We start from the raw sequence: 22,683 nt of genomic DNA on the forward strand, positions 1-22,683 counted from the left end.
TGTTGTGCAACGGTAGCGCGTCTGACTCCAGATCAGAAGGTTGCGTGTTCAAATCACGTCGGGGTCACATCAAAGTTTTGCTGTTTTGCTTAAATTATGAAAAACATGTATGTGTAGAAAGAGTAGTGTGTGGTGTCGCGTTGTCATCGTAGTTCTGTCTGTAATGAATGATATATAGCTACAATTTGAAAATGGAAGTCAGAAGATTAGGATATGAGTAGAAAATGCATAAAGTATAGCAAAGTAAAGCCGATGTAGAGCATGGAGCAGATAATTGTACTTAAAGTGCATTATAGTGCATTGGCTTATCAGATGGCCCTGTGGCGCAACGGTAGCGCGTCTGACTCCAGATCAGAAGGTTGCGTGTTCAAATCACGTCGGGGTCACATCAAAGTTTTGCTGTTTTGCTTAAATTATGAAAAACATGTATGTGTAGAAAGAGTAGTGTGTGGTGTCGCGTTGTCATCGTAGTTCTGTCTGTAATGAATGATATATAGCTACAATTTGAAAATGGAAGTCAGAAGATTAGGATATGAGTAGAAAATGCATAAAGTATAGCAAAGTAAAGCCGATGTAGAGCATGGAGCAGATAATTGTACTTAAAGTGCATTATAGTGCATTGGCTTATCAGATGGCCCTGTGGCGCAACGGTAGCGCGTCTGACTCCAGATCAGAAGGTTGCGTGTTCAAATCACGTCGGGGTCACGTTCAAGTTTTGCTATTTTGAGCAGTAAATGAAAATTGTATTTAAGAAGAGGCGTGTGTTTACAGGTTGTCATCGTATTTCTCTCTGTATTTAATGATATCTTATTACAATTGGAAAGTCGATGTAAGAATAGGAAGACATGAGAGAAAAGCAGAAAAATGTTGTGTTATAAATGAAGCTGATGTAGAGCATGGAGACGATGTTTGTACATAAAGTACATTACTGTGCAGTACTTCAAGAGTCGGCCCTGTGGCGCAACGGTAGTGCGTCTGACTCCAGATCAGAAGGTTGCGTGTTCAAATCACGTCGGGGTCACATCAAAGTTTTGCTGTTTTGCTTAAATGATGAAAAACATGTATGTGTAGAAAGAGTAGTGTGTGGTGTCGCGTTGTCATCGTAGTTCTGTCTGTAATGAATGATATATAGCTACAATTTGAAAATGGAAGTCAGAAGATTAGGATATGAGTAGAAAATGCATAAAGTATAGCAAAGTAAAGCCGATGTAGAGCATGGAGCAGATAATTGTACTTAAAGTGCATTATAGTGCATTGGCTTATCAGATGGCCCTGTGGCGCAACGGTAGCGCGTCTGACTCCAGATCAGAAGGTTGCGTGTTCAAATCACGTCGGGGTCACGTTCAAGTTTTGCTATTTTGAGCAGTAAATGAAAATTGTATTTAAGAAGAGGCGTGTGTTTACAGGTTGTCATCGTATTTCTCTCTGTATTTAATGATATCTTATTACAATTGGAAAGTCGATGTAAGAATAGGAAGACATGAGAGAAAAGCAGAAAAAAGTTGTGTTATAAATGAAGCTGATGTAGAGCATGGAGACGATGTTTGTACATAAAGTACATTATAGTGCAGTACTTCAAGAGACGGCCCTGTGGCGCAACGGTAGTGCGTCTGACTCCAGATCAGAAGGTTGCGTGTTCAAATCACGTCGGGGTCACATCAAAGTTTTGCTGTTTTGCTTAAATGATGAAAAACATGTATGTGTAGAAAGAGTAGTGTGTGGTGTCGCGTTGTCATCGTAGTTCTGTCTGTAATGAATGATATATAGCTACAATTTGAAAATGGAAGTCAGAAGATTAGGATATGAGTAGAAAATGCATAAAGTATAGCAAAGTAAAGCCGATGTAGAGCATGGAGCAGATAATTGTACTTAAAGTGCATTATAGTGCATTGGCTTATCAGATGGCCCTGTGGCGCAACGGTAGCGCGTCTGACTCCAGATCAGAAGGTTGCGTGTTCAAATCACGTCGGGGTCACGTTCAAGTTTTGCTATTTTGAGCAGTAAATGAAAATTGTATTTAAGAAGAGGCGTGTGTTTACAGGTTGTCATCGTATTTCTCTCTGTATTTAATGATATCTTATTACAATTGGAAAGTCGATGTAAGAATAGGAAGACATGAGAGAAAAGCAGAAAAAAGTTGTGTTATAAATGAAGCTGATGTAGAGCATGGAGACGATGTTTGTACATAAAGTACATTACTGTGCAGTACTTCAAGAGACGGCCCTGTGGCGCAACGGTAGTGCGTCTGACTCCAGATCAGAAGGTTGCGTGTTCAAATCACGTCGGGGTCACATCAAAGTTTTGCTGTTTTGCTTAAATGATGAAAAACATGTATGTGTAGAAAGAGTAGTGTGTGGTGTCGCGTTGTCATCGTAGTTCTGTCTGTAATGAATGATATATAGCTACAATTTGAAAATGGAAGTCAGAAGATTAGGATATGAGTAGAAAATGCATAAAGTATAGCAAAGTAAAGCCGATGTAGAGCATGGAGCAGATAATTGTACTTAAAGTGCATTATAGTGCATTGGCTTATCAGATGGCCCTGTGGCGCAACGGTAGCGCGTCTGACTCCAGATCAGAAGGTTGCGTGTTCAAATCACATCGGGGTCACATCAAAGTTTTGCTGTTTTGCTTAAATGATGAAAAACATGTATGTGTAGAAAGAGTAGTGTGTGGTGTCGCGTTGTCATCGTAGTTCTGTCTGTAATGAATGATATATAGCTACAATTTGAAAATGGAAGTCAGAAGATTAGGATATGAGTAGAAAATGCATAAAGTATAGCAAAGTAAAGCCGATGTAGAGCATGGAGCAGATAATTGTACTTAAAGTGCATTATAGTGCATTGGCTTATCAGATGGCCCTGTGGCGCAACGGTAGCGCGTCTGACTCCAGATCAGAAGGTTGCGTGTTCAAATCATGTCGGGGTCACGTTCAAGTTTTGCTATTTTGAGCAGTAAATGAAAATTGTATTTAAGAAGAGGCGTGTGTTTACAGGTTGTCATCGTATTTCTCTCTGTATTTAATGATATCTTATTACAATTGGAAAGTCGATGTAAGAATAGGAAGACATGAGAGAAAAGCAGAAAAATGTTGTGTTATAAATGAAGCTGATGTAGAGCATGGAGACGATGTTTGTACATAAAGTACATTACTGTGCAGTACTTCAAGAGACGGCCCTGTGGCGCAACGGTAGTGCGTCTGACTCCAGATCAGAAGGTTGCGTGTTCAAATCACATCGGGGTCACATCAAAGTTTTGCTGTTTTGCTTAAATGATGAAAAACATGTATGTGTAGAAAGAGTAGTGTGTGGTGTCGCGTTGTCATCGTAGTTCTGTCTGTAATGAATGATATATAGCTACAATTTGAAAATGGAAGTCAGAAGATTCGGATATGAGTAGAAAATGCATAAAGTATAGCAAAGTAAAGCCGATGTAGAGCATGGAGCAGATAATTGTACTTAAAGTGCATTATAGTGCATTGGCTTATCAGATGGCCCTGTGGCGCAACGGTAGCGCGTCTGACTCCAGATCAGAAAGTTGCGTGTTCAAATCACGTCGGGGTCACATCAAAGTTTTGCTGTTTTGCTTAAATTATGAAAAACATGTATGTGTAGAAAGAGTAGTGTGTGGTGTCGCGTTGTCATCGTAGTTCTGTCTGTAATGAATGATATATAGCTACAATTTGAAAATGGAAGTCAGAAGATTAGGATATGAGTAGAAAATGCATAAAGTATAGCAAAGTAAAGCCGATGTAGAGCATGGAGCAGATAATTGTACTTAAAGTGCATTATAGTGCATTGGCTTATCAGATGGCCCTGTGGCGCAACGGTAGCGCGTCTGACTCCAGATCAGAAGGTTGCGTGTTCAAATCACGTCGGGGTCACATCAAAGTTTTGCTGTTTTGCTTAAATTATGAAAAACATGTATGTGTAGAAAGAGTAGTGTGTGGTGTCGCGTTGTCATCGTAGTTCTGTCTGTAATGAATGATATATAGCTACAATTTGAAAATGGAAGTCAGAAGATTAGGATATGAGTAGAAAATGCATAAAGTATAGCAAAGTAAAGCCGATGTAGAGCATGGAGCAGATAATTGTACTTAAAGTGCATTATAGTGCATTGGCTTATCAGATGGCCCTGTGGCGCAACGGTAGCGCGTCTGACTCCAGATCAGAAGGTTGCGTGTTCAAATCACGTCGGGGTCACGTTCAAGTTTTGCTATTTTGAGCAGTAAATGAAAATTGTATTTAAGAAGAGGCGTGTGTTTACAGGTTGTCATCGTATTTCTCTCTGTATTTAATGATATCTTATTACAATTGGAAAGTCGATGTAAGAATAGGAAGACATGAGAGAAAAGCAGAAAAATGTTGTGTTATAAATGAAGCTGATGTAGAGCATGGAGACGATGTTTGTACATAAAGTACATTACTGTGCAGTACTTCAAGAGTCGGCCCTGTGGCGCAACGGTAGTGCGTCTGACTCCAGATCAGAAGGTTGCGTGTTCAAATCACGTCGGGGTCACATCAAAGTTTTGCTGTTTTGCTTAAATTATGAAAAACATGTATGTGTAGAAAGAGTAGTGTGTGGTGTCGCGTTGTCATCGTAGTTCTGTCTGTAATGAATGATATATAGCTACAATTTGAAAATGGAAGTCAGAAGATTAGGATATGAGTAGAAAATGCATAAAGTATAGCAAAGTAAAGCCGATGTAGAGCATGGAGCAGATAATTGTACTTAAAGTGCATTATAGTGCATTGGCTTATCAGATGGCCCTGTGGCACAACGGTAGCGCGTCTGACTCCAGATCAGAAGGTTGCGTGTTCAAATCACGTCGGGGTCACGTTCAAGTTTTGCTATTTTGAGCAGTAAATGAAAATTGTATTTAAGAAGAGGCGTGTGTTTACAGGTTGTCATCGTATTTCTCTCTGTATTTAATGATATCTTATTACAATTGGAAAGTCGATGTAAGAATAGGAAGACATGAGAGAACAGCAGAAAAATGTTGTGTTATAAATGAAGCTGATGTAGAGCATGGAGACGATGTTTGTACATAAAGTACATTACTGTGCAGTACTTCAAGAGTCGGCCCTGTGGCGCAACGGTAGTGCGTCTGACTCCAGATCAGAAGGTTGCGTGTTCAAATCACGTCGGGGTCACATCAAAGTTTTGCTGTTTTGCTTAAATTATGAAAAACATGTATGTGTAGAAAGAGTAGTGTGTGGTGTCGCGTTGTCATCGTAGTTCTGTCTGTAATGAATGATATATAGCTACAATTTGAAAATGGAAGTCAGAAGATTAGGATATGAGTAGAAAATGCATAAAGTATAGCAAAGTAAAGCCGATGTAGAGCATGGAGCAGATAATTGTACTTAAAGTGCATTATAGTGCATTGGCTTATCAGATGGCCCTGTGGCGCAACGGTAGCGCGTCTGACTCCAGATCAGAAGGTTGCGTGTTCAAATCACGTCGGGGTCACGTTCAAGTTTTGCTATTTTGAGCAGTAAATGAAAATTGTATTTGGAAAGTCGATGTAAGAATAGGAAGACATGAGAGAAAAGCAGAAAAAAGTTGTGTTATAAATGAAGCTGATGTAGAGCATGGAGACGATGTTTGTACATAAAGTACATTACTGTGCAGTACTTCAAGAGACGGCCCTGTGGCGCAACGGTAGTGCGTCTGACTCCAGATCAGAAGGTTGCGTGTTCAAATCACGTCGGGGTCACATCAAAGTTTTGCTGTTTTGCTTAAATTATGAAAAACATGTATGTGTAGAAAGAGTAGTGTGTGGTGTCGCGTTGTCATCGTAGTTCTGTCTGTAATGAATGATATATAGCTACAATTTGAAAATGGAAGTCAGAAGATTAGGATATGAGTAGAAAATGCATAAAGTATAGCAAAGTAAAGCCGATGTAGAGCATGGAGCAGATAATTGTACTTAAAGTGCATTATAGTGCATTGGCTTATCAGATGGCCCTGTGGCGCAACGGTAGCGCGTCTGACTCCAGATCAGAAGGTTGCGTGTTCAAATCACGTCGGGGTCACATCAAAGTTTTGCTGTTTTGCTTAAATTATGAAAAACATGTATGTGTAGAAAGAGTAGTGTGTGGTGTCGCGTTGTCATCGTAGTTCTGTCTGTAATGAATGATATATAGCTACAATTTGAAAATGGAAGTCAGAAGATTAGGATATGAGTAGAAAATGCATAAAGTATAGCAAAGTAAAGCCGATGTAGAGCATGGAGCAGATAATTGTACTTAAAGTGCATTATAGTGCATTGGCTTATCAGATGGCCCTGTGGCGCAACGGTAGCGCGTCTGACTCCAGATCAGAAGGTTGCGTGTTCAAATCACGTCGGGGCACATCAAAGTTTTGCTGTTTTGCTTAAATTATGAAAAACATGTATGTGTAGAAAGAGTAGTGTGTGGTGTCGCGTTGTCATCGTAGTTCTGTCTGTAATGAATGATATATAGCTACAATTTGAAAATGGAAGTCAGAAGATTAGGATATGAGTAGAAAATGCATAAAGTATAGCAAAGTAAAGCCGATGTAGAGCATGGAGCAGATAATTGTACTTAAAGTGCATTATAGTGCATTGGCTTATCAGATGGCCCTGTGGCGCAACGGTAGCGCGTCTGACTCCAGATCAGAAGGTTGCGTGTTCAAATCACGTCGGGGTCACGTTCAAGTTTTGCTATTTTGAGCAGTAAATGAAAATTGTATTTAAGAAGAGGCGTGTGTTTACAGGTTGTCATCGTATTTCTCTCTGTATTTAATGATATCTTATTACAATTGGAAAGTCGATGTAAGAATAGGAAGACATGAGAGAAAAGCAGAAAAAAGTTGAGTTATAAATGAAGCTGATGTAGAGCATGGAGACGATGTTTGTACATAAAGTACATTACTGTGCAGTACTTCAAGAGACGGCCCTGTGGCGCAACGGTAGTGCGTCTGACTCCAGATCAGAAGGTTGCGTGTTCAAATCACGTCGGGGTCACATCAAAGTTTTGCTGTTTTGCTTAAATTATGAAAAACATGTATGTGTAGAAAGAGTAGTGTGTGGTGTCGCGTTGTCATCGTAGTTCTGTCTGTAATGAATGATATATAGCTACAATTTGAAAATGGAAGTCAGAAGATTAGGATATGAGTAGAAAATGCATAAAGTATAGCAAAGTAAAGCCGATGTAGAGCATGGAGCAGATAATTGTACTTAAAGTGCATTATAGTGCATTGGCTTATCAGATGGCCCTGTGGCGCAACGGTAGCGCGTCTGACTCCAGATCAGAAGGTTGCGTGTTCAAATCACGTCGGGGTCACGTTCAAGTTTTGCTATTTTGAGCAGTAAATGAAAATTGTATTTAAGAAGAGGCGTGTGTTTACAGGTTGTCATCGTATTTCTCTCTGTATTTAATGATATCTTATTACAATTGGAAAGTCGATGTAAGAATAGGAACATATGAGAGAAAAGCAGAAAAATGTTGTGTTATAAATGAAGCTGATGTAGAGCATGGAGACGATGTTTGTACATAAAGTACATTACTGTGCAGTACTTCAAGAGACGGCCCTGTGGCGCAACGGTAGCGCGTCTGACTCCAGATCAGAAGGTTGCGTGTTCAAATCACGTCGGGGTCACATCAAAGTTTTGCTGTTTTGCTTAAATTATGAAAAACATGTATGTGTAGAAAGAGTAGTGTGTGGTGTCGCGTTGTCATCGTAGTTCTGTCTGTAATGAATGATATATAGCTACAATTTGAAAATGGAAGTCAGAAGATTAGGATATGAGTAGAAAATGCATAAAGTATAGCAAAGTAAAGCCGATGTAGAGCATGGAGCAGATAATTGTACTTAAAGTGCATTATAGTGCATTGGCTTATCAGATGGCCCTGTGGCCCAACGGTAGCGCGTCTGACTCCAGATCAGAAGGTTGCGTGTTCAAATCACGTCGGGGTCACGTTCAAGTTTTGCTATTTTGAGCAGTAAATGAAAATTGTATTTAAGAAGAGGCGTGTGTTTACAGGTTGTCATCGTATTTCTCTCTGTATTTAATGATATCTTATTACAATTGGAAAGTCGATGTAAGAATAGGAAGACATGAGAGAAAAGCAGAAAAAAGTTGTGTTATAAATGAAACTGATGTAGAGCATGGAGACGATGTTTGTACATAAAGTACATTACTGTGCAGTACTTCAAGAGACGGCCCTGTGGCGCAACGGTAGTGCGTCTGACTCCAGATCAGAAGGTTGCGTGTTCAAATCACGTCGGGGTCACATCAAAGTTTTGCTGTTTTGCTTAAATTATGAAAAACATGTATGTGTAGAAAGAGTAGTGTGTGGTGTCGCGTTGTCATCGTAGTTCTGTCTGTAATGAATGATATATAGCTACAATTTGAAAATGGAAGTCAGAAGATTAGGATATGAGTAGAAAATGCATAAAGTATAGCAAAGTAAAGCCGATGTAGAGCATGGAGCAGATAATTGTACTTAAAGTGCATTATAGTGCATTGGCTTATCAGATGGCCCTGTGGCGCAACGGTAGCGCGTCTGACTCCAGATCAGAAGGTTGCGTGTTCAAATCACGTCGGGGTCACATCAAAGTTTTGCTGTTTTGCTTAAATGATGAAAAACATGTATGTGTAGAAAGAGTAGTGTGTGGTGTCGCGTTGTCATCGTAGTTCTGTCTGTAATGAATGATATATAGCTACAATTTGAAAATGGAAGTCAGAAGATTAGGATATGAGTAGAAAATGCATAAAGTATAGCAAAGTAAAGCCGATGTAGAGCATGGAGCAGATAATTGTACTTAAAGTGCATTATAGTGCATTGCAATTGGCTTATCAGATGGCCCTGTGGCGCAACGGTAGCGCGTCTGACTCCAGATCAGAAGGTTGCGTGTTCAAATCACGTCGGGGTCACGTTCAAGTTTTGCTATTTTGAGCAGTAAATGAAAATTGTATTTAAGAAGAGGCGTGTGTTTACAGGTTGTCATCGTATTTCTCTCTGTATTTAATGATATCTTATTACAATTGGAAAGTCGATGTAAGAATAGGAAGATATGAGAGAAAAGCAGAAAAATGTTGTGTTATAAATGAAGCTGATGTAGAGCATGGAGACGATGTTTGTACATAAAGTACATTACCGTGCAGTACTTCAAGAGACGGCCCTGTGGCGCAACGGTAGCGCGTCTGACTCCAGATCAGAAGGTTGCGTGTTCAAATCACGTCGGGGTCACATCAAAGTTTTGCTGTTTTGCTTAAATGATGAAAAACATGTATGTGTAGAAAGAGTAGTGTGTGGTGTCGCGTTGTCATCGCAGTTCTGTCTGTAATGAATGATATATAGCTACAATTTGAAAATGGAAGTCAGAAGATTAGGATATGAGTAGAAAATGCATAAAGTATAGCAAAGTAAAGCCGATGTAGAGCATGGAGCAGATAATTGTACTTAAAGTGCATTATAGTGCATTGGCTTATCAGATGGCCCTGTGGCGCAACGGTAGCGCGTCTGACTCCAGATCAGAAGGTTGCGTGTTCAAATCACGTCGGGGCACATCAAAGTTTTGCTGTTTTGCTTAAATTATGAAAAACATGTATGTGTAGAAAGAGTAGTGTGTGGTGTCGCGTTGTCATCGTAGTTCTGTCTGTAATGAATGATATATAGCTACAATTTGAAAATGGAAGTCAGAAGATTAGGATATGAGTAGAAAATGCATAAAGTATAGCAAAGTAAAGCCGATGTAGAGCATGGAGCAGATAATTGTACTTAAAGTGCATTATAGTGGATTGGCTTATCAGATGGCCCTGTGGCGCAACGGTAGCGCGTCTGACTCCAGATCAGAAGGTTGCGTGTTCAAATCACGTCGGGGTCACATCAAAGTTTTGCTGTTTTGCTTAAATTATGAAAAACATGTATGTGTAGAAAGAGTAGTGTGTGGTGTCGCGTTGTCATCGTAGTTCTGTCTGTAATGAATGATATATAGCTACAATTTGAAAATGGAAGTCAGAAGATTAGGATATGAGTAGAAAATGCATAAAGTATAGCAAAGTAAAGCCGATGTAGAGCATGGAGCAGATAATTGTACTTAAAGTGCATTATAGTGCATTGGCTTATCAGATGGCCCTGTGGCGCAACGGTAGCGCGTCTGACTCCAGATCAGAAGGTTGCGTGTTCAAATCACGTCGGGGTCACGTTCAAGTTTTGCTATTTTGAGCAGTAAATGAAAATTGTATTTAAGAAGAGGCGTGTGTTTACAGGTTGTCATCGTATTTCTCTCTGTATTTAATGATATCTTATTACAATTGGAAAGTCGATGTAAGAATAGGAAGATATGAGAGAAAAGCAGAAAAATGTTGTGTTATAAATGAAGCTGATGTAGAGCATGGAGACGATGTTTGTACATAAAGTACATTACCGTGCAGTACTTCAAGAGACGGCCCTGTGGCGCAACGGTAGTGCGTCTGACTCCAGATCAGAAGGTTGCGTGTTCAAATCACGTCGGGGTCACATCAAAGTTTTGCTGTTTTGCTTAAATGATGAAAAACATGTATGTGTAGAAAGAGTAGTGTGTGGTGTCGCGTTGTCATCGTAGTTCTGTCTGTAATGAATGATATATAGCTACAATTTGAAAATGGAAGTCAGAAGATTAGGATATGAGTAGAAAATGCATAAAGTATAGCAAAGTAAAGCCGATGTAGAGCATGGAGCAGATAATTGTACTTAAAGTGCATTATAGTGCATTGGCTTATCAGATGGCCCTGTGGCGCAACGGTAGCGCGTCTGACTCCAGATCAGAAGGTTGCGTGTTCAAATCACGTCGGGGCACATCAAAGTTTTGCTGTTTTGCTTAAATTATGAAAAACATGTATGTGTAGAAAGAGTAGTGTGTGGTGTCGCGTTGTCATCGTAGTTCTGTCTGTAATGAATGATATATAGCTACAATTTGAAAATGGAAGTCAGAAGATTAGGATATGAGTAGAAAATGCATAAAGTATAGCAAAGTAAAGCCGATGTAGAGCATGGAGCAGATAATTGTACTTAAAGTGCATTATAGTGGATTGGCTTATCAGATGGCCCTGTGGCGCAACGGTAGCGCGTCTGACTCCAGATCAGAAGGTTGCGTGTTCAAATCACGTCGGGGTCACATCAAAGTTTTGCTGTTTTGCTTAAATGATGAAAAACATGTATGTGTAGAAAGAGTAGTGTGTGGTGTCGCGTTGTCATCGTAGTTCTGTCTGTAATGAATGATATATAGCTACAATTTGAAAATGGAAGTCAGAAGATTAGGATATGAGTAGAAAATGCATAAAGTATAGCAAAGTAAAGCCGATGTAGAGCATGGAGCAGATAATTGTACTTAAAGTGCATTATAGTGCATTGGCTTATCAGATGGCCCTGTGGCGCAACGGTAGCGCGTCTGACTCCAGATCAGAAGGTTGCGTGTTCAAATCACGTCGGGGTCACGTTCAAGTTTTGCTATTTTGAGCAGTAAATGAAAATTGTATTTAAGAAGAGGCGTGTGTTTACAGGTTGTCATCGTATTTCTCTCTGTATTTAATGATATCTTATTACAATTGGAAAGTCGATGTAAGAATAGGAAGACATGAGAGAAAAGCAGAAAAATGTTGTGTTATAAATGAAGCTGATGTAGAGCATGGAGACGATGTTTGTACATAAAGTACATTACTGTGCAGTACTTCAAGAGACGGCCCTGTGGCGCAACGGTAGTGCGTCTGACTCCAGATCAGAAGGTTGCGTGTTCAAATCACATCGGGGTCACATCAAAGTTTTGCTGTTTTGCTTAAATTATGAAAAACATGTATGTGTAGAAAGAGTAGTGTGTGGTGTCGCGTTGTCATCGTAGTTCTGTCTGTAATGAATGATATATAGCTACAATTTGAAAATGGAAGTCAGAAGATTAGGATATGAGTAGAAAATGCATAAAGTATAGCAAAGTAAAGCCGATGTAGAGCATGGAGCAGATAATTGTACTTAAAGTGCATTATAGTGCATTGGCTTATCAGATGGCCCTGTGGCGCAACGGTAGTGCGTCTGACTCCAGATCAGAAGGTTGCGTGTTCAAATCACGTCGGGGTCACATCAAAGTTTTGCTGTTTTGCTTAAATTATGAAAAACATGTATGTGTAGAAAGAGTAGTGTGTGGTGTCGCGTTGTCATCGTAGTTCTGTCTGTAATGAATGATATATAGCTACAATTTGAAAATGGAAGTCAGAAGATTAGGATATGAGTAGAAAATGCATAAAGTATAGCAAAGTAAAGCCGATGTAGAGCATGGAGCAGATAATTGTACTTAAAGTGCATTATAGTGCATTGGCTTATCAGATGGCCCTGTGGCGCAACGGTAGCGCGTCTGACTCCAGATCAGAAGGTTGCGTGTTCAAATCACGTCGGGGTCACATCAAAGTTTTGCTGTTTTGCTTAAATTATGAAAAACATGTATGTGTAGAAAGAGTAGTGTGTGGTGTCGCGTTGTCATCGTAGTTCTGTCTGTAATGAATGATATATAGCTACAATTTGAAAATGCAAGTCAGAAGATTAGGATATGAGTAGAAAATGCATAAAGTATAGCAAAGTAAAGCCGATGTAGAGCATGGAGCAGATAATTGTACTTAAAGTGCATTATAGTGCATTGGCTTATCAGATGGCCCTGTGGCGCAACGGTAGCGCGTCTGACTCCAGATCAGAAGGTTGCGTGTTCAAATCACGTCGGGGTCACGTTCAAGTTTTGCTATTTTGAGCAGTAAATGAAAATTGTATTTAAGAAGAGGCGTGTGTTTACAGGTTGTCATCGTATTTCTCTCTGTATTTAATGATATCTTATTACAATTGGAAAGTCGATGTAAGAATAGGAAGACATGAGAGAAAAGCAGAAAAATGTTGTGTTATAAATGAAGCTGATGTAGAGCATGGAGACGATGTTTGTACATAAAGTACATTACTGTGCAGTACTTCAAGAGACGGCCCTGTGGCGCAACGGTAGTGCGTCTGACTCCAGATCAGAAGGTTGCGTGTTCAAATCACATCGGGGTCACATCAAAGTTTTGCTGTTTTGCTTAAATTATGAAAAACATGTATGTGTAGAAAGAGTAGTGTGTGGTGTCGCGTTGTCATCGTAGTTCTGTCTGTAATGAATGATATATAGCTACAATTTGAAAATGGAAGTCAGAAGATTAGGATATGAGTAGAAAATGCATAAAGTATAGCAAAGTAAAGCCGATGTAGAGCATGGAGCAGATAATTGTACTTAAAGTGCATTATAGTGCATTGGCTTATCAGATGGCCCTGTGGCGCAACGGTAGTGCGTCTGACTCCAGATCAGAAGGTTGCGTGTTCAAATCACGTCGGGGTCACATCAAAGTTTTGCTGTTTTGCTTAAATTATGAAAAACATGTATGTGTAGAAAGAGTAGTGTGTGGTGTCGCGTTGTCATCGTAGTTCTGTCTGTAATGAATGATATATAGCTACAATTTGAAAATGGAAGTCAGAAGATTAGGATATGAGTAGAAAATGCATAAAGTATAGCAAAGTAAAGCCGATGTAGAGCATGGAGCAGATAATTGTACTTAAAGTGCATTATAGTGCATTGGCTTATCAGATGGCCCTGTGGCGCAACGGTAGCGCGTCTGACTCCAGATCAGAAGGTTGCGTGTTCAAATCACGTCGGGGTCACATCAAAGTTTTGCTGTTTTGCTTAAATTATGAAAAACATGTATGTGTAGAAAGAGTAGTGTGTGGTGTCGCGTTGTCATCGTAGTTCTGTCTGTAATGAATGATATATAGCTACAATTTGAAAATGCAAGTCAGAAGATTAGGATATGAGTAGAAAATGCATAAAGTATAGCAAAGTAAAGCCGATGTAGAGCATGGAGCAGATAATTGTACTTAAAGTGCATTATAGTGCATTGGCTTATCAGATGGCCCTGTGGTGCAACGGTAGCGCGTCTGACTCCAGATCAGAAGGTTGCGTGTTCAAATCACGTCGGGGTCACGTTCAAGTTTTGCTATTTTGAGCAGTAAATGAAAATTGTATTTAAGAAGAGGCGTGTGTTTACAGGTTGTCATCGTATTTCTCTCTGTATTTAATGATATCTTATTACAATTGGAAAGTCGATGTAAGAATAGGAAGACATGAGAGAAAAGCAGAAAAATGTTGTGTTATAAATGAAGCTGATGTAGAGCATGGAGACGATGTTTGTACATAAAGTACATTACTGTGCAGTACTTCAAGAGACGGCCCTGTGGCGCAACGGTAGTGCGTCTGACTCCAGATCAGAAGGTTGCGTGTTCAAATCACATCGGGGTCACATCAAAGTTTTGCTGTTTTGCTTAAATTATGAAAAACATGTATGTGTAGAAAGAGTAGTGTGTGGTGTCGCGTTGTCATCGTAGTTCTGTCTGTAATGAATGATATATAGCTACAATTTGAAAATGGAAGTCAGAAGATTAGGATATGAGTAGAAAATGCATAAAGTATAGCAAAGTAAAGCCGATGTAGAGCATGGAGCAGATAATTGTACTTAAAGTGCATTATAGTGCATTGGCTTATCAGATGGCCCTGTGGCGCAACGGTAGTGCGTCTGACTCCAGATCAGAAGGTTGCGTGTTCAAATCACGTCGGGGTCACGTTCAAGTTTTGCTATTTTGAGCAGTAAATGAAAATTGTATTTAAGAAGAGGCGTGTGTTTACAGGTTGTCATCGTATTTCTCTCTGTATTTAATGATATCTTATTACAATTGGAAAGTCGATGTAAGAATAGGAAGACATGAGAGAAAAGCAGAAAAATGTTGTGTTATAAATGAAGCTGATGTAGAGCATGGAGACGATGTTTGTACATAAAGTACATTACTGTGCAGTACTTCAAGAGACGGCCCTGTGGCGCAACGGTAGTGCGTCTGACTCCAGATCAGAAGGTTGCGTGTTCAAATCACATCGGGGTCACATCAAAGTTTTGCTGTTTTGCTTAAATTATGAAAAACATGTATGTGTAGAAAGAGTAGTGTGTGGTGTCGCGTTGTCATCGTAGTTCTGTCTGTAATGAATGATATATAGCTACAATTTGAAAATGGAAGTCAGAAGATTAGGATATGAGTAGAAAATGCATAAAGTATAGCAAAGTAAAGCCGATGTAGAGCATGGAGCAGATAATTGTACTTAAAGTGCATTATAGTGCATTGGCTTATCAGATGGCCCTGTGGCGCAACGGTAGTGCGTCTGACTCCAGATCAGAAGGTTGCGTGTTCAAATCACGTCGGGGTCACATCAAAGTTTTGCTGTTTTGCTTAAATTATGAAAAACATGTATGTGTAGAAAGAGTAGTGTGTGGTGTCGCGTTGTCATCGTAGTTCTGTCTGTAATGAATGATATATAGCTACAATTTGAAAATGGAAGTCAGAAGATTAGGATATGAGTAGAAAATGCATAAAGTATAGCAAAGTAAAGCCGATGTAGAGCATGGAGCAGATAATTGTACTTAAAGTGCATTATAGTGCATTGGCTTATCAGATGGCCCTGTGGCGCAACGGTAGCGCGTCTGACTCCAGATCAGAAGGTTGCGTGTTCAAATCACGTCGGGGTCACATCAAAGTTTTGCTGTTTTGCTTAAATTATGAAAAACATGTATGTGTAGAAAGAGTAGTGTGTGGTGTCGCGTTGTCATCGTAGTTCTGTCTGTAATGAATGATATATAGCTACAATTTGAAAATGCAAGTCAGAAGATTAGGATATGAGTAGAAAATGCATAAAGTATAGCAAAGTAAAGCCGATGTAGAGCATGGAGCAGATAATTGTACTTAAAGTGCATTATAGTGCATTGGCTTATCAGATGGCCCTGTGGTGCAACGGTAGCGCGTCTGACTCCAGATCAGAAGGTTGCGTGTTCAAATCACGTCGGGGTCACGTTCAAGTTTTGCTATTTTGAGCAGTAAATGAAAATTGTATTTAAGAAGAGGCGTGTGTTTACAGGTTGTCATCGTATTTCTCTCTGTATTTAATGATATCTTATTACAATTGGAAAGTCGATGTAAGAATAGGAAGACATGAGAGAAAAGCAGAAAAATGTTGTGTTATAAATGAAGCTGATGTAGAGCATGGAGACGATGTTTGTACATAAAGTACATTACTGTGCAGTACTTCAAGAGACGGCCCTGTGGCGCAACGGTAGTGCGTCTGACTCCCGATCAGAAGGTTGCGTGTTCAAATCACGTCGGGGTCACGTTCAAGTTTTGCTATTTTTAGCAGTAAATGAAAATTGTATTTAAGAAGAGGCGTGTGTTTACAGGTTGTCATCGTATTTCTCTCTGTATTTAATGATATCTTATTACAATTGGAAAGTCGATGTAAGAATAGGAAGACATGAGAGAAAAGCAGAAAAATGTTGTGTTATAAATGAAGCTGATTTAGAGCATGGAGACGATGTTTGTACATAAAGTACATTACTGTGCAGTACTTCAAGAGACGGCCCTGTGGCGCAACGGTAGTGCGTCTGACTCCAGATCAGAAGGTTGCGTGTTCAAATCACATCGGGGTCACATCAAAGTTTTGCTGTTTTGCTTAAATTATGAAAAACATGTATGTGTAGAAAGAGTAGTGTGTGGTGTCGCGTTGTCATCGTAGTTCTGTCTGTAATGAATGATATATAGCTACAATTTGAAAATGGAAGTCAGAAGATTAGGATATGAGTAGAAAATGCATAAAGTATAGCAAAGTAAAGCCGATGTAGAGCATGGAGCAGATAATTGTACTGAAAGTGCATTATAGTGCATTGGCTTATCAGATGGCCCTGTGGTGCAACGGTAGCGCGTCTGACTCCAGATCAGAAGGTTGCGTGTTCAAATCACGTCGGGGTCACGTTCAAGTTTTGCTATTTTGAGCAGTAAATGAAAATTGTATTTAAGAAGAGGCGTGTGTTTACAGGTTGTCATCGTATTTCTCTCTGTATTTAATGATATCTTATTACAATTGGAAAGTCGATGTAAGAATAGGAAGATATGAGAGAAAAGCAGAAAAATGTTGTGTTATAAATGAAGCTGATGTAGAGCATGGAGACGATGTTTGTACATAAAGTACATTACTGTGCAGTACTTCAAGAGACGGCCCTGTGGCTCAACGGTAGTGCGTCTGACTCCAGATCAGAAGGTTGCATGTTCAAATCACGTCGGGGTCACATCAAAGTTTTGCTGTTTTGCTTAAATTATGAAAAACATGTATGTGTAGAAAGAGTAGTGTGTGGTGTCGCGTTGTCATCGTAGTTCTGTCTGTAATGAATGATATATAGCTACAATTTGAAAATGGAAGTCAGAAGATTAGGATATGAGTAGAAAATGCATAAAGTATAGCAAAGTAAAGCCGATGTAGAGCATGGAGCAGATAATTGTACTTAAAGTGCATTATAGTGCATTGGCTTATCAGATGGCCCTGTGGCGCAACGGTAGCGCGTCTGACTCCAGATCAGAAGGTTGCGTGTTCAAATCACGTCGGGGTCACATCAAAGTTTTGCTGTTTTGCTTAAATTATGAAAAACATGTATGTGTAGAAAGAGTAGTGTGTGGTGTCGCGTTGTCATCGTAGTTCTGTCTGTAATGAATGATATATAGCTACAATTTGAAAATGCAAGTCAGAAGATTAGGATATGAGTAGAAAATGCATAAAGTATAGCAAAGTAAAGCCGATGTAGAGCATGGAGCAGATAATTGTACTTAAAGTGCATTATAGTGCATTGGCTTATCAGATGGCCCTGTGGTGCAACGGTAGCGCGTCTGACTCCAGATCAGAAGGTTGCGTGTTCAAATCACGTCGGGGTCACGTTCAAGTTTTGCTATTTTGAGCAGTAAATGAAAATTGTATTTAAGAAGAGGCGTGTGTTTACAGGTTGTCATCGTATTTCTCTCTGTATTTAATGATATCTTATTACAATTGGAAAGTCGATGTAAGAATAGGAAGACATGAGAGAAAAGCAGAAAAATGTTGTGTTATAAATGAAGCTGATGTAGAGCATGGAGACGATGTTTGTACATAAAGTACATTACTGTGCAGTACTTCAAGAGACGGCCCTGTGGCGCAACGGTAGTGCGTCTGACTCCAGATCAGAAGGTTGCGTGTTCAAATCACATCGGGGTCACATCAAAGTTTTGCTGTTTTGCTTAAATTATGAAAAACATGTATGTGTAGAAAGAGTAGTGTGTGGTGTCGCGTTGTCATCGTAGTTCTGTCTGTAATGAATGATATATAGCTACAATTTGAAAATGGAAGTCAGAAGATTAGGATATGAGTAGAAAATGCATAAAGTATAGCAAAGTAAAGCCGATGTAGAGCATGGAGCAGATAATTGTACTTAAAGTGCATTATAGTGCATTGGCTTATCAGATGGCCCTGTGGCGCAACGGTAGTGCGTCTGACTCCAGATCAGAAGGTTGCGTGTTCAAATCACGTCGGGGTCACGTTCAAGTTTTGCTATTTTGAGCAGTAAATGAAAATTGTATTTAAGAAGAGGCGTGTGTTTACAGGTTGTCATCGTATTTCTCTCTGTATTTAATGATATCTTATTACAATTGGAAAGTCGATGTAAGAATAGGAAGACATGAGAGAAAAGCAGAAAAATGTTGTGTTATAAATGAAGCTGATGTAGAGCATGGAGACGATGTTTGTACATAAAGTACATTACTGTGCAGTACTTCAAGAGACGGCCCTGTGGCGCAACGGTAGTGCGTCTGACTCCAGATCAGAAGGTTGCGTGTTCAAATCACATCGGGGTCACATCAAAGTTTTGCTGTTTTGCTTAAATTATGAAAAACATGTATGTGTAGAAAGAGTAGTGTGTGGTGTCGCGTTGTCATCGTAGTTCTGTCTGTAATGAATGATATATAGCTACAATTTGAAAATGGAAGTCAGAAGATTAGGATATGAGTAGAAAATGCATAAAGTATAGCAAGGTAAAGCCGATGTAGAGCATGGAGCAGATAATTGTACTTAAAGTGCATTATAGTGCATTGGCTTATCAGATGGCCCTGTGGCGCAACGGTAGTGCGTCTGACTCCAGATCAGAAGGTTGCGTGTTCAAATCACGTCGGGGTCACATCAAAGTTTTGCTGTTTTGCTTAAATTATGAAAAACATGTATGTGTAGAAAGAGTAGTGTGTGGTGTCGCGTTGTCATCGTAGTTCTGTCTGTAATGAATGATATATAGCTACAATTTGAAAATGGAAGTCAGAAGATTAGGATATGAGTAGAAAATGCATAAAGTATAGCAAAGTAAAGCCGATGTAGAGCATGGAGCAGATAATTGTACTTAAAGTGCATTATAGTGCATTGGCTTATCAGATGGCCCTGTGGCGCAACGGTAGCGCGTCTGACTCCAGATCAGAAGGTTGCGTGTTCAAATCACGTCGGGGTCACATCAAAGTTTTGCTGTTTTGCTTAAATTATGAAAAACATGTATGTGTAGAAAGAGTAGTGTGTGGTGTCGCGTTGTCATCGTAGTTCTGTCTGTAATGAATGATATATAGCTACAATTTGAAAATGCAAGTCAGAAGATTAGGATATGAGTAGAAAATGCATAAAGTATAGCAAAGTAAAGCCGATGTAGAGCATGGAGCAGATAATTGTACTTAAAGTGCATTATAGTGCATTGGCTTATCAGATGGCCCTGTGGTGCAACGGTAGCGCGTCTGACTCCAGATCAGAAGGTTGCGTGTTCAAATCACGTCGGGGTCACGTTCAAGTTTTGCTATTTTGAGCAGTAAATGAAAATTGTATTTAAGAAGAGGCGTGTGTTTACAGGTTGTCATCGTATTTCTCTCTGTATTTAATGATATCTTATTACAATTGGAAAGTCGATGTAAGAATAGGAAGACATGAGAGAAAAGCAGAAAAATGTTGTGTTATAAATGAAGCTGATGTAGAGCATGGAGACGATGTTTGTACATAAAGTACATTACTGTGCAGTACTTCAAGAGACGGCCCTGTGGCGCAACGGTAGTGCGTCTGACTCCCGATCAGAAGGTTGCGTGTTCAAATCACGTCGGGGTCACGTTCAAGTTTTGCTATTTTTAGCAGTAAATGAAAATTGTATTTAAGAAGAGGCGTGTGTTTACAGGTTGTCATCGTATTTCTCTCTGTATTTAATGATATCTTATTACAATTGGAAAGTCGATGTAAGAATAGGAAGACATGAGAGAAAAGCAGAAAAATGTTGTGTTATAAATGAAGCTGATTTAGAGCATGGAGACGATGTTTGTACATAAAGTACATTACTGTGCAGTACTTCAAGAGACGGCCCTGTGGCTCAACGGTAGTGCGTCTGACTCCAGATCAGAAGGTTGCATGTTCAAATCACGTCGGGGTCACATCAAAGTTTTGCTGTTTTGCTTAAATTATGAAAAACATGTATGTGTAGAAAGAGTAGTGTGTGGTGTCGCGTTGTCATCGTAGTTCTGTCTGTAATGAATGATATATAGCTACAATTTGAAAATGGAAGTCAGAAGATTAGGATATGAGTAGAAAATGCATAAAGTATAGCAAAGTAAAGCCGATGTAGAGCATGGAGCAGATAATTGTACTTAAAGTGCATTATAGTGCATTGGCTTATCAGATGGCCCTGTGGCGCAACGGTAGCGCGTCTGACTCCAGATCAGAAGGTTGCGTGTTCAAATCACGTCGGGGTCACGTTCAAGTTTTGCTATTTTGAGCAGTAAATGAAAATTGTATTTAAGAAGAGGCGTGTGTTTACAGGTTGTCATCGTATTTCTCTCTGTATTTAATGATATCTTGTTACAATTGGAAAGTCGATGTAAGAATAGGAAGACATGAGAGAAAAGCAGAAAAATGTTGTGTTATAAATGAAGCTGATGTAGAGCATGGAGACGATGTTTGCACATAAAGTACATTATTGTGCAGTACTTCAAGAGACGGCCCTGTGGCGCAACGGTAGTGCGTCTGACTCCAGATCAGAAGGTTGCGTGTTCAAATCACATCGGGGTCACATCAAAGTTTTGCTGTTTTGCTTAAATTATGAAAAACATGTATGTGTAGAAAGAGTAGTGTGTGGTGTCGCGTTGTCATCGTAGTTCTGTCTGTAATGAATGATATATAGCTACAATTTGAAAATGGAAGTCAGAAGATTAGGATATGAGTAGAAAATGCATAAAGTATAGCAAAGTAAAGCCGATGTAGAGCATGGAGCAGATAATTGTACTTAAAGTGCATTATAGTGCATTGGCTTATCAGATGGCCCTGTGGCGCAACGGTAGCGCGTCTGACTCCAGATCAGAAGGTTGCGTGTTCAAATCACGTCGGGGTCACATCAAAGTTTTGCTGTTTTGCTTAAATGATGAAAAACATGTATGTGTAGAAAGAGTAGTGTGTGGTGTCGCGTTGTCATCGTAGTTCTGACTGTAATGAATGATATATAGCTACAATTTGAAAATGCAAGTCAGAAGATTAGGATATGAGTAGAAAATGCATAAAGTATAGCAAAGTAAAGCCGATGTAGAGCATGGAGCAGATAATTGTACTTAAAGTGCATTATAGTGCATTGGCTTATCAGATGGCCCTGTGGTGCAACGGTAGCGCGTCTGACTCCAGATCAGAAGGTTGCGTGTTCAAATCACGTCGGGGTCACGTTCAAGTTTTGCTATTTTGAGCAGTAAATGAAAATTGTATTTAAGAAGAGGCGTGTGTTTACAGGTTGTCATCGTATTTCTCTCTGTATTTAATGATATCTTATTACAATTGGAAAGTCGATGTAAGAATAGGAAGACATGAGAGAAAAGCAGAAAAATGTTGTGTTATAAATGAAGCTGATGTAGAGCATGGAGACGATGTTTGTACATAAAGTACATTACTGTGCAGTACTTCAAGAGACGGCCCTGTGGCGCAACGGTAGTGCGTCTGACTCCAGATCAGAAGGTTGCGTGTTCAAATCACGTCGGGGTCACGTTCAAGTTTTGCTATTTTGAGCAGTAAATGAAAATTGTATTTAAGAAGAGGCGTGTGTTTACAGGTTGTCATCGTATTTCTCTCTGTATTTAATGATATCTTATTACAATTGGAAAGTCGATGTAAGAATAGGAAGACATGAGAGAAAAGCAGAAAAATGTTGTGTTATAAATGAAGCTGATTTAGAGCATGGAGACGATGTTTGTACACAAAGTACATTACTGTGCAGTACTTCAAGAGACGGCCCTGTGGCGCAACGGTAGTGCGTCTGACTCCAGATCAGAAGGTTGCGTGTTCAAATCACATCGGGGTCACATCAAAGTCTTACTGTTTTGCTTAAATTATGAAAAACATGTATGTGTAGAAAGAGTAGTGTGTGGTGTCGCGTTGTCATCGTAGTTCTGTCTGTAATGAATGATATATAGCTACAATTTGAAAATGGAAGTCAGAAGATTAGGATATGAGTAGAAAATGCATAAAGTATAGCAAAGTAAAGCCGATGTAGAGCATGGAGCAGATAATTGTACTGAAAGTGCATTATAGTGCATTGGCTTATCAGATGGCCCTGTGGTGCAACGGTAGCGCGTCTGACTCCAGATCAGAAGGTTGCGTGTTCAAATCACGTCGGGGTCACGTTCAAGTTTTGCTATTTTGAGCAGTAAATGAAAATTGTATTTAAGAAGAGGCGTGTGTTTACAGGTTGTCATCGTATTTCTCTCTGTATTTAATGATATCTTATTACAA

The 22,683-nt window shown here is 39.5% G+C and overlaps 28 non-coding genes across 28 annotated transcripts; all 28 read left to right on the top strand.

Moving 5' to 3' along the window:
- Positions 1–314: 314 nt before the first annotated feature.
- On the top strand, positions 315–386 carry Trnaw-cca (transfer RNA tryptophan (anticodon CCA)). Its single transcript has one exon. It is a non-coding gene; the product is annotated as a tRNA-Trp (tRNA).
- A 247-nt stretch (positions 387–633) lies between these two features.
- Positions 634–705, top strand: Trnaw-cca (transfer RNA tryptophan (anticodon CCA)). Its single transcript has one exon. It is a non-coding gene; the product is annotated as a tRNA-Trp (tRNA).
- A 563-nt stretch (positions 706–1,268) lies between these two features.
- Trnaw-cca (transfer RNA tryptophan (anticodon CCA)) lies at positions 1,269–1,340 on the top strand. Its single transcript has one exon. It is a non-coding gene; the product is annotated as a tRNA-Trp (tRNA).
- Positions 1,341–1,903: 563 nt separating this feature from the next.
- Trnaw-cca (transfer RNA tryptophan (anticodon CCA)) lies at positions 1,904–1,975 on the top strand. The gene has a single exon. It is a non-coding gene; the product is annotated as a tRNA-Trp (tRNA).
- A 1,836-nt stretch (positions 1,976–3,811) lies between these two features.
- Positions 3,812–3,883, top strand: Trnaw-cca (transfer RNA tryptophan (anticodon CCA)). Its single transcript has one exon. It is a non-coding gene; the product is annotated as a tRNA-Trp (tRNA).
- A 247-nt stretch (positions 3,884–4,130) lies between these two features.
- Positions 4,131–4,202, top strand: Trnaw-cca (transfer RNA tryptophan (anticodon CCA)). Its single transcript has one exon. It is a non-coding gene; the product is annotated as a tRNA-Trp (tRNA).
- Positions 4,203–5,400: 1,198 nt separating this feature from the next.
- Positions 5,401–5,472, top strand: Trnaw-cca (transfer RNA tryptophan (anticodon CCA)). The gene has a single exon. It is a non-coding gene; the product is annotated as a tRNA-Trp (tRNA).
- Positions 5,473–5,966: 494 nt separating this feature from the next.
- Trnaw-cca (transfer RNA tryptophan (anticodon CCA)) lies at positions 5,967–6,038 on the top strand. The gene has a single exon. It is a non-coding gene; the product is annotated as a tRNA-Trp (tRNA).
- Positions 6,039–6,603: 565 nt separating this feature from the next.
- Trnaw-cca (transfer RNA tryptophan (anticodon CCA)) lies at positions 6,604–6,675 on the top strand. Its single transcript has one exon. It is a non-coding gene; the product is annotated as a tRNA-Trp (tRNA).
- A 563-nt stretch (positions 6,676–7,238) lies between these two features.
- Trnaw-cca (transfer RNA tryptophan (anticodon CCA)) lies at positions 7,239–7,310 on the top strand. Its single transcript has one exon. It is a non-coding gene; the product is annotated as a tRNA-Trp (tRNA).
- A 244-nt stretch (positions 7,311–7,554) lies between these two features.
- Trnaw-cca (transfer RNA tryptophan (anticodon CCA)) lies at positions 7,555–7,626 on the top strand. The gene has a single exon. It is a non-coding gene; the product is annotated as a tRNA-Trp (tRNA).
- Positions 7,627–8,508: 882 nt separating this feature from the next.
- On the top strand, positions 8,509–8,580 carry Trnaw-cca (transfer RNA tryptophan (anticodon CCA)). Its single transcript has one exon. It is a non-coding gene; the product is annotated as a tRNA-Trp (tRNA).
- Positions 8,581–8,833: 253 nt separating this feature from the next.
- On the top strand, positions 8,834–8,905 carry Trnaw-cca (transfer RNA tryptophan (anticodon CCA)). The gene has a single exon. It is a non-coding gene; the product is annotated as a tRNA-Trp (tRNA).
- Positions 8,906–9,149: 244 nt separating this feature from the next.
- On the top strand, positions 9,150–9,221 carry Trnaw-cca (transfer RNA tryptophan (anticodon CCA)). Its single transcript has one exon. It is a non-coding gene; the product is annotated as a tRNA-Trp (tRNA).
- Positions 9,222–9,786: 565 nt separating this feature from the next.
- Positions 9,787–9,858, top strand: Trnaw-cca (transfer RNA tryptophan (anticodon CCA)). The gene has a single exon. It is a non-coding gene; the product is annotated as a tRNA-Trp (tRNA).
- Positions 9,859–10,105: 247 nt separating this feature from the next.
- On the top strand, positions 10,106–10,177 carry Trnaw-cca (transfer RNA tryptophan (anticodon CCA)). Its single transcript has one exon. It is a non-coding gene; the product is annotated as a tRNA-Trp (tRNA).
- An 881-nt stretch (positions 10,178–11,058) lies between these two features.
- Positions 11,059–11,130, top strand: Trnaw-cca (transfer RNA tryptophan (anticodon CCA)). Its single transcript has one exon. It is a non-coding gene; the product is annotated as a tRNA-Trp (tRNA).
- A 247-nt stretch (positions 11,131–11,377) lies between these two features.
- On the top strand, positions 11,378–11,449 carry Trnaw-cca (transfer RNA tryptophan (anticodon CCA)). Its single transcript has one exon. It is a non-coding gene; the product is annotated as a tRNA-Trp (tRNA).
- Positions 11,450–12,331: 882 nt separating this feature from the next.
- On the top strand, positions 12,332–12,403 carry Trnaw-cca (transfer RNA tryptophan (anticodon CCA)). Its single transcript has one exon. It is a non-coding gene; the product is annotated as a tRNA-Trp (tRNA).
- A 247-nt stretch (positions 12,404–12,650) lies between these two features.
- On the top strand, positions 12,651–12,722 carry Trnaw-cca (transfer RNA tryptophan (anticodon CCA)). The gene has a single exon. It is a non-coding gene; the product is annotated as a tRNA-Trp (tRNA).
- An 882-nt stretch (positions 12,723–13,604) lies between these two features.
- Trnaw-cca (transfer RNA tryptophan (anticodon CCA)) lies at positions 13,605–13,676 on the top strand. The gene has a single exon. It is a non-coding gene; the product is annotated as a tRNA-Trp (tRNA).
- A 1,836-nt stretch (positions 13,677–15,512) lies between these two features.
- On the top strand, positions 15,513–15,584 carry Trnaw-cca (transfer RNA tryptophan (anticodon CCA)). Its single transcript has one exon. It is a non-coding gene; the product is annotated as a tRNA-Trp (tRNA).
- Positions 15,585–16,147: 563 nt separating this feature from the next.
- On the top strand, positions 16,148–16,219 carry Trnag-ccc (transfer RNA glycine (anticodon CCC)). Its single transcript has one exon. It is a non-coding gene; the product is annotated as a tRNA-Gly (tRNA).
- Positions 16,220–17,417: 1,198 nt separating this feature from the next.
- Trnaw-cca (transfer RNA tryptophan (anticodon CCA)) lies at positions 17,418–17,489 on the top strand. Its single transcript has one exon. It is a non-coding gene; the product is annotated as a tRNA-Trp (tRNA).
- A 1,836-nt stretch (positions 17,490–19,325) lies between these two features.
- Positions 19,326–19,397, top strand: Trnaw-cca (transfer RNA tryptophan (anticodon CCA)). Its single transcript has one exon. It is a non-coding gene; the product is annotated as a tRNA-Trp (tRNA).
- A 563-nt stretch (positions 19,398–19,960) lies between these two features.
- Trnag-ccc (transfer RNA glycine (anticodon CCC)) lies at positions 19,961–20,032 on the top strand. Its single transcript has one exon. It is a non-coding gene; the product is annotated as a tRNA-Gly (tRNA).
- Positions 20,033–20,595: 563 nt separating this feature from the next.
- On the top strand, positions 20,596–20,667 carry Trnaw-cca (transfer RNA tryptophan (anticodon CCA)). Its single transcript has one exon. It is a non-coding gene; the product is annotated as a tRNA-Trp (tRNA).
- A 563-nt stretch (positions 20,668–21,230) lies between these two features.
- On the top strand, positions 21,231–21,302 carry Trnaw-cca (transfer RNA tryptophan (anticodon CCA)). Its single transcript has one exon. It is a non-coding gene; the product is annotated as a tRNA-Trp (tRNA).
- Positions 21,303–22,683: the final 1,381 nt, after the last annotated feature.

This window comes from Haliotis asinina, chromosome 2 (assembly GCF_037392515.1).
Source record: "Haliotis asinina isolate JCU_RB_2024 chromosome 2, JCU_Hal_asi_v2, whole genome shotgun sequence".
Classification (NCBI taxonomy): domain Eukaryota; kingdom Metazoa; phylum Mollusca; class Gastropoda; order Lepetellida; family Haliotidae; genus Haliotis; species Haliotis asinina.